Raw genomic sequence first — 9,603 nt, forward strand, 5'->3', positions numbered from 1 at the left:
TGAGGACGCGGCTGTCTTTTTGAATCACAAGCTCCCGACTGCTCTGAACTCTGGTTCCGGGAAGTCTCTGGGGACCCAGGACTCATACGGGGAGAGGCTGGTCTGTCAGGCGGCAGCGGGCGAACTTGAGGGCGGATTTCCCTTAGAGGTGCTTGCAGCCGTTACTGGGACACTGAGACGCGCGATTCCGGGTGTGGAGAATCAGCCATAGCTTCTTTCTCCGGCCTTTTGACTCCCTGAGACCCCGCCCCACCCAGGCTGCGGCAGAGGCTTTTGCATGTGAATGTACCTAACTACAGCCCAGCCAGGCAGACCCGGAACTTCCAAGAGAAGGCCCAAGGCCCCGCAGCGGCTTGCATTGCTTCACAGCTGAGCCTCTTCGTGGCTCCTGCTGTGTGGCCTCAGGCAGGGGCTGAATTAGCACCTCCTTAGATCCAGGAGCCACTGTACCCAGTGGTCAGAGGGGGACCATTCTCCCACTTCAGACACAGCTGCTTCCCACAGCCAATTGGCCTGGAGGTCAATTCCTCCCAGTGATCCTACAACAACCAAGGCACCAAGAGTGCACCAAGAGTGTCCACCCCAGGTAACTGGGGAGGCTGAGCCACTGGGCCCTACAGGACACCGGGCGCGCAGGGCCACTCTATCAACACAGGGAAGCAGCCAAAATGCGGAGACAAAGAAACAGGTCACAAATGGCAGAAACGGAGGAAAGCAAACGACTGGATATAGAGTTCAAGGCCACGTTTATAAGGTTTGTCAAGAATTTTATGGAAACCGCCGATAAATTTAATGAATCCCTCAAGGAGTATAGTGAGACCATGGAGGACATGAAAAAGGACCAACTAGAAATAAAGCATACACTGACTGAAATAAAGAATAATTTACAGAGATCCAACAGCAGACAAGAGGATCCCAAGAATCAAGTCAAAGATTTGAAATACAAAGAAACAAAAAATACCCAACCGAAAAAGAAAAAAGAAAAGAGATTCAAAAAATATGAAGATAGTGTAAGGAGCCTCTGGGACAACTTCAAGCGTACCAACATCAGAATTATAGGGGTACCAGAAGGAGAGAGAGGGCAAGATATTGAAAACCTTTTTGAAGAAATAATGACAGAAAACTTCCCCCACCTGGTGAAAGAAATGGACTTACAAGTCCAGGAAGCGCAGAGAACCCCAAACAAAAGGAATCCAAAGAGGACCACACCAAGACACATCATAATTAAAATGCCAAGAGCAAAAGATAAAGAGAGAATCTTAAAAGCAGCAAGAGAAAGACAGTCAGTTACCTACAAGGGAGTACCCATCTGACTGTCAGCTGATTTCTCAACAGAAACCATGCAGGCCAGAAGAGAGTGGCAAGAAATATTCAAAGTGATGAATAGCAAGAACCTGCAACCAAGATTACTTTATCCAGCAAAGCTATCATTCAGAATGGAAGGTCAGATAAAGAGCTTCTCGGATAAGAAAAAGCTAAAGGAGTTCATCACCACCAAACCAGCATTATATGAAATGCTGAAAGGTATTCTTTAAGAAGAGGAAGAAGAAAAAGGAACTCTTACCATTTGCCACAGCATGGATGGAACTGGAGAGCGGATAAATACCACAAGATCTCACTTATTTGTGGAATATAATGAACAAGATAAACTGATGAACAAGGACTGATCCAGAGACGTAGAGGCTTTGATTGGACTGTCGGGTCTTGGAGGGAAGGTAGGGGAGGGTGGGGGCAAGGGGGAAAGATCAACCAAAGGACTTATATGCAAGCATATAGGCCTAACCAATGGACACGGACAATGGGGGGGTGAGGGGATGAGCGGGGGGGCGGGGGGGGTAGAGGGTACACATATGTAATATCTTAATCAATAAAAAATATTAAGAAAAAAAAAGAAAAAAAAAAGAATTAGACCAGTATTTTCCAAATGTGTTCTGAACAAGCCCCTTGAGAGGTTCAGTACAAAAAAGAATTCTGTGCTTAGTTATTTGGGAAGTAATGAATACTAAATTGGAGGTTGATCTTTTATATTAAATGGGAAAGGTTCTAAGAAGTTCTCTAGAAGAAAAACCTGTTTAGTTTTTAGCCCAGCATTTGCCAAAATCAACAGTGAAAACCCCCCTTTTCCACATTATACCGAGCAGTTTCTGTTCTGTGAAACTAGGGAGAGAATCAGATTTTGTGGCATACTGAGTATTTTTATTTTTTGTTTCAAAATTGAAAATACTAATGTGTGGTGTAAAGAGACGAATTACTAAGTATCTCTAATGCCATAAATGTTTCTTGAAATAGGTATATATGTGTGTAAGAGAAATGCAAAGACAAACAAATGGGTTTACTGCCTGGGGAGTAATGATGCAATGCAGTATGTAATAAACTATAAAAAGAGAAATAATGTATGTCACCACAGAGAAGAGGAAGGAAAAAGGAATGAAGAACTTGAGGAACAGACATTTGACTCATTTTAGAAGAGTGGTAGGGTTCCACTTTGGAACTGGAAGAAGTTACTCCAGGCCAAGCAAATTAGAGCTCAGAGGGTAGATTTGGGGAAGAAAAGGACAAGAATTTGGCTGGAGTATAGGACATTCATGGGGGAGCAGAGAAATAAACTTGGAAAAGTATTTTGGGGACATACCATAGAAGGTTGTGAGTTGCTCTGTAAGAAATTGGACTTTATTAAAAACTCAGAAGCAGTTGACTCACATAGTCCGGTTTGTTTTAGAATAAAATAGCTAATTGGAGAGGATAATTTGGTTAGGAACAGTCAAGGATAGCACATTTCACTAAAGTAGGTGAGGCAAAGAAAACACCCTGTTTTAGATCAAGACAATTATTTATTTACTAGAGGCCTGGTGCATGAAAATTCTTGCACTCGGCAGGGGTGGGAAGAATCCCTCTGCCCGGCTGCACCTGCTTGCAGTCTGGGATCCCTTAGGGGATGTCCACCTGCCGGCTTAGGCCCACACCCCGGGGGATTGGGTCTAAGCTGGCAGTTAGACATCCCTCTGGCAGCCCAGAAGCCTCGGGATGTCCGACTGATGGCTTAGGCCTGCTCCCCACTTAAGCTGTCAGTTGGACACCCTTAGTGCTGTTGAGGAGGCAGGAGAGGCTCCTGCCACTGCTGCTGTGCTTGCAGCCATCAGCCTGGCTTGTGGCTGAGCGGAGCTCTCCCTGTGGGAGTGTACTGACCACCGGGGGCAGCTCCTACATCGAGCATCTGCCCCCTGGTGGTCAGTGCGCATCATAGCGACCGGTGGTTCTGCTGTTAGGGTCAATTTGCATATTACTCTATTATTATATAGGATGAGAGACAGAGACACATTGGTTTGTTGTTCCACTTACTTGTACATTCATTGGTTGATATTTGTGCCCCAACTGGGGATTGAACACACAACCTTGGAATATTGGGATGATGTTCCAACCAACTTAGCTACCCGGCCAGGGCTAGATCCAGGTATTGAAAAGGAGAGAATTAAGAGCAAAAACTCTTTTCTCAAAAGGAATTAATGGGCAGCCAAGTCATTTCAGTGTGCTAAGTCATTTCAGAGTGTATTTAAATGTTAACATTGGTAAAATTTCCTGGGATATCTTTTAACTCATCAAATGACATGCTTTATCATTCCTTAGTTTTTGCTATAACCATATCTTCTGCCATTAAAATTACATGCATAAGCAGTTCCGGAGTGGTGGAGTAATGGTCTCTGAAAATCTCCATAAAAGCAGTAAGAACATTGACAAAAATTGTCAAAATGAACTTTTTTAGAATTCTTGGAATTAACCAAGGACTTGGAACAATTTGAAGAACATTTATTCAAGAAAAGCAACTGAATCTTGGTAAGAATTACAAGCTTTGTCCTATTCCATCCCTTGTCTCCAGCTCTGTTGTAACCTTGTAAATCAGCAGCCTCACAATGATGTTAGCTATGACGACCAGTGCCCTAACAGCCAGTGGAAATGGCAGAATGTTTGGAGCTCCTCAAAACGCTCCACTGCCAGAGAATTGTCACTATTTGACCTGTCTGGAAGCTACCTGGAAAAACCCATTTACAGGGCTTGTTTCTATTTGATGTGACTCAGAGCTTGCTCAGTGGAAAAAATACTTTCCCCAGGGTACTTATTTAAAAAAAATCATGGCAGTTCTTTAACATTACAGCTTCCTGATGTAGTGATACTGTTGGAGCAAACAATTTAAATCTGGGAATGATATTATTATGTTCCTAGGATACACTGAAAAGCTTCAACAAATTCCTAGGGTTCTAAAAGGCCATGCACATATGTTCAGAGCTGTGTGCATTCGCAGGCAAGACCTTCAGAAGGCCCTAATCTTTCATCTCTGGGTGACCTTCAGGCTCTAGAAAACAGGATGTAAAGTCTAAGGTAGATTTGTAACTGCCAGAGTGATGAAGATGTGCCCGAACATACAAATCGCTCAGCAAAGGTTGGGAGATATACTGATTACAGGCATTTAAGGAATTGTCTGTTCAGTTATCAGCTGACCACTCAGCTAAGTTGTACATAAAAACAGTACAGACTTCACAATATTAATCCCGGACACAGTCACTAGCAAACATCATCACCACCAATAATTAGCGGGAACAACAAAGTCTGGGTTGAGGGAGGAAATCTGATTTCCAGAGTTGGAAATTAGTATATTTAAAATGTCCAGTTTTGAGCAAAAATAAAAAAGGTAATATGTAAAGAAACAAAAGAATGTTCCATATGCAAGAAAAAATAAGTAATCAATAAAAACTGTCCCAGAGGAAGTCTAGATGTTGGGTTTAGTACACAAAGACTTGATATCAACTGTTTCAAATATGTTCAAAGGACTAAAGGAAACCATATCTAAAGAATTAAAGGAAGTTATGAAAACAGTGTTTCACCACATAAAGAATATCCATAAAGAGGTAGAAATTATAAGAAGGAGCCAAATAGAAATTAGGGAGTTGAAAAGTATAACTGAAATGAAAAATTCATTAGAGAAGCTCACCTGTAGATTTGGATTGACAAAAAAAAAAAAAAAAAGATTGATGAATTTAAAGATTGATTGACATTATTTAAACTGAGAAACAAACAAACAAAAAAATTCAAACTGAATAGACTAAGAGGTCTGTGCAGTATCATCAAGTGTACCAACAGCATAATAGAAATCCCAGGCAAGGCAAGAAAGAGGAGGAAACAGTATTTGAAGAAGTAATGATTGAAAATTTCCAAATTTAATGAAAAACATGAATCAGCATATTCAAGAAACTCAGCAAATCCCAAGTTGGATAAATTTGAAGAGATTCACAACTAGATGTCATAAACTATAGAATGCTAATGCCAAAGGTGGAACCTTGAAGCAAGAGAGAAAAGACTCAAGTACAAGTCATGCTCAATAAGATTAATAGCTGGTTTTTCATCAGAAATAATGGCTAGAATTCAGCTGGATGCCATTTTCAAAGAGCTGAAAGAAAATTGCCCACCAATAATCTTACATCTTGCAAAAATGAAATTAACACTTTATGACATTAAGACATTCCTAGATAAACAAAAACTGATTTTGTTACTAGAACACTTGCCTGCCCTACAAAAAAGGTAAAATTATAACTACATAAGCAAATATAAAAGACAATATAAATGTATTTTTGTAAGTTTTTTTTCAATCTGATAAAAAACTTAATAAAGAATTATAAAACTGTATTAATGGACTTACAAGAATGTAATTTGTATGACAATGATAGTTCAAAGGAGAGGAGAGCAAATGGGTTTGGGGCAAAGATTTGCTATTGAAATTAAATTAGTATTAACCCAAACTGGATTGTTTTAAGGTTTTAATTGTAATTATCAGGGCAACTATTAAGAAAATTTAAAAAAACATGGTAAAGGAAACAAAAAGAGGATGGTACACTAGAAATATCTGACACTAAAGAAGACAATAATGGAGATATAGAGAGACAAAGACATAAGACATACAGAAAACAAAATGGAAGATATGTCCTGTAGTAATTACTAAATACAAATGTAATAACTTTCCAATCAAAAGGTAGAAAAGTGGAAAAATATACTTAAAATGCAATCATTACCACAGGGCAGTGTTAACATCTTCAGATCAGCATGGGAGTGCCTTTCCATTCACATTGGCTAAGTTGATATCCAGATTGGGGACAGTTGTTAGGAACTGTCTTGCCTGGAATCCAGCCAGATGGCATCATTCTTGATAGAAAAAAGGATGTTGGAAAATAATAAAATGGAGCATCTGAATGTATTTTTGTTGTTGTTGTTAATCCTTACCTGAGGATATTTTTCCATTTATTTTTAGAGTGAAAGGGAGAAGGACAGACAGAAACATTGATGTGAGAGATTGGTTGATTGCCTCCTGCACACACCCTGACCAGGGCCAGGGAACCTGAAACCAAAGTATGTGCCCTTGACTGGAATCAAACCCGTGACCCTTCAGTCCGTGGGCTAGTGCTCTATCCACTGAGCAAAACCAGCTAGGGCTGAATGCATCTTTAGATGCCCATTTTTTGAGACAAGAGCTGGGAAGCATGTGCCCAAAATACTCTTTCCAGACCTAGAACCAACTGCTATAGATGGGATTCATATAGGGAAGTATTCATTCACTCATTCAACCAGAGCAACTTGTTAGCAGAAAGAAGAATGCTGCACACAACTATGCTCTAGGTCACCACTCTGGGCAGGTCCAAGATTGTTTTTTAAAAAAATCTTTATTGTTGAAAGTATTACATATGTTCCCTTCCCCCCCCCCCCCCATTGACCTTTTCTAGCTCCCCCTCCCCCATCCCAGGCTCTCAGCACCCCATTGTGTCCATGGGTTATGCATATCCTATATAATAAAAGGGTAATTTGCAAATTTAACCAGACGGCAGAACCACCAGTAATGACCAGTTGCTATGACATGCACTGACCACCAGGGGCAAGATGCTCAATGCAGGAGCTGCCCCTGGTGGTCACTGTGCTCCCACAGGGGGAGCTCCACTCAGCCATAAGCAGGGCTGAGAGCTGCAAGCGCAGTGGCAGTGGTGGGAGACTCTCCCGCCTCCTCGGCAGCGTTAAGGATGTCTGACTGTGGCTTAGGCCCACTCCCCGTGGCTCCTGGGCTGCCAGAGGGATGTCTGCTTGCCAATTTAGGCCCGATCCCCCAGGGGGTGGGCCTAAGCTGGCAGGTGGACATCCCCTGAAGGGTCCTGGACTGGGAGAGGGCACAAGCTGGGCTGAGGGATCCCCCTGAGTGCACGAATTTTCATGCACTGGGCCTCTAGTATGCATATAAGTTCATTGGTTGATCTCTTGTCCAGGATTGTTGACTGTGAACTACAGAATATCCAAAAATTGGCAGAACAGTGCAGTGGACTTCAGATTTTTGATTTTCTGAAGCTTTGCAGGAGGCATTGTATCAGGATTTGCATCTATCTTAATGGAGTGACTTGATAAACTATAGCAGGATGAATAAATTGTAGCTTGCTGATATCCCGCTCCTACTATCTCCACTTCTGTAGCAGAGCCTTATAATTTTATCCTCACCATTCATTCCATCATAGAGCTAGCACTTGGACCACCTGTGACATACATACTTGGTGTAGAATGCCCTTCTTAAGCTGATAGGTCTTCTATTACTGCTTCCTTAAAGCAGTAAAGAAGTAAAAACTGAGAATTAAAGGGAGAAATAGACAATTCAACAAAAACAACTATAGATTTTATTACCTCATGTTTAATAATGGAAAGAACACTAGGCAGAAAATCAACAAGCAAATAGAAAACACGAACAACACTAAACCAAGGGTCACTTTTTAGAAAGTGATATCCCCAAATAGCAGAAAATACATTCTCCTCGAGTGCACAAAGAACATTCTCCAGGATGGACCATATGTGAGATCATAAAACATGCCTCAAGAAATTTAAAAGAATTTAAATATGTATTGCAACCACATGGAATGACATTAGAAATTAATAACAAGGAAATTTGGGAAATTCACAAATATATGGAAATTAAAAAGCACACTCCCAAATAACTGATGGGTCAAAGAAAGAAATAGCATAAATTAGAAAATACTTTGAGGTGAATGAAATGAAAACACAGCATACCAAAACACACATGTAAATGTTCAACTAGAAATTGACTAAATGCAGAACAGTGAATTATTTTATAATTATATATCAATATAATAGACTTAGCATGAATTATGAAGACAAACATTACATTTATACATAGGGGAAACAAGTACCAAAAAAGGTGTTTGTTGTAAAAATATGGGTGACATTTTTAAAAATCCTTAATTTTTTCAACATTTTATTGTGAACATGTCTCTAACATACAGCAAAGTTAAAAGAATTGCACAACGAATATTATCACTTAAATTTTACTATAACATATTGTTATACTTTATTATATAATTATCTACCTTAATCTTTTTGTATTTCATTAAAAGTTTAGTTTCCCTCAGCTATCAAGTAATAATGTGCTATTTCTTGAGAGATGCTTATTTTTTTTTATTGCTTAAAGTAGTACAAGGGTATTACATATGTGTCCTTTTTTCCCCCCCGCCCTTGACAATCCCCTGGCCTCCCCTACCCCCCAGTGTCTTATGTCCATTGGTTATGCTTATATGCATGCATACAAGTCCTTCGGTTGATCTCTTCCCCCCCTTCCTCCTGCCCCCCAACCCTCCCAGGCCTTCCCGCTGCAGTTTGACAATCTGTTTGAGGGAGCTCTGCTCTGTATCTATTATTATTTAAAAGTTTATAATGTCTCTATTAACCATGAATGAGTGAGATCATGTGGTATTTTTCCTTCATTGACTGGCTTATTTCACTTAGCATAATGCGAGAGATGCTTATTTTTGATTAATAGGCAGACAATAGGCTGAGATGGGGTGGAAACCAGGTGATGGGGGGCAAAGAGGAAAAAGGAGGGGGACATCTGTAATACTCAACAAAGACTACAAAAAAAGGTTTAGAACAATTTTTTGTAAATTTGTGTATGGCCACCAGGTGTAGCTCTGGGCCTATGGCATCCTAGGATAAACATATACAAGGAAGGTTTTAGTAAAGGAATGTTTTAAATGCCATCAAACTTGCTATTTGGATGAAGATATAGTAAATTTCTCCTTAATTGAGATCTAAAGCAATTTAGGTTATATATTGTTCTTTTGAACAATATTTTGCCAATATTTCACTTACCGAGAATTTGACCTTCTTACTCAATAGCCTCCATGTAAAAAGTTTTTGGGCCCAGCTGGTGTGGCTCCGTGGTTGAGCGTCGACCTATGAACCAGGAGGTCATGGTTCGATTCCCTGTCAGGGCACATGCTTGGGGTTGTGGGCTTGATCCCCAGTACAGGGCGTAAAGGAGGCAGCAGATCAATGATTCTCCCTCATCATTGATGTTTCTATTTCTAGCTCTCTCTTTCCCTTCCTCTCTGAAATAATTTAAAAAGTTTTGAGTTATTTATGTTACTAATCTTTGAAATGATAATTTTAAGAAGGTTTTAAATTAGTCATGGAAATGGAAATGTTCAGACTTTTTTTGTACAATGAAAACTTATTGCAACTATAATTTTTCTTTAGTGTGATTGATTAATGACTGTATCTTTTTAAACAAACACC

The sequence above is a fragment of the Myotis nattereri genome (assembly GCF_964212035.1).
Source record: "Myotis nattereri genome assembly, chromosome: 11".
NCBI classification, from domain to species: domain Eukaryota; kingdom Metazoa; phylum Chordata; class Mammalia; order Chiroptera; family Vespertilionidae; genus Myotis; species Myotis nattereri.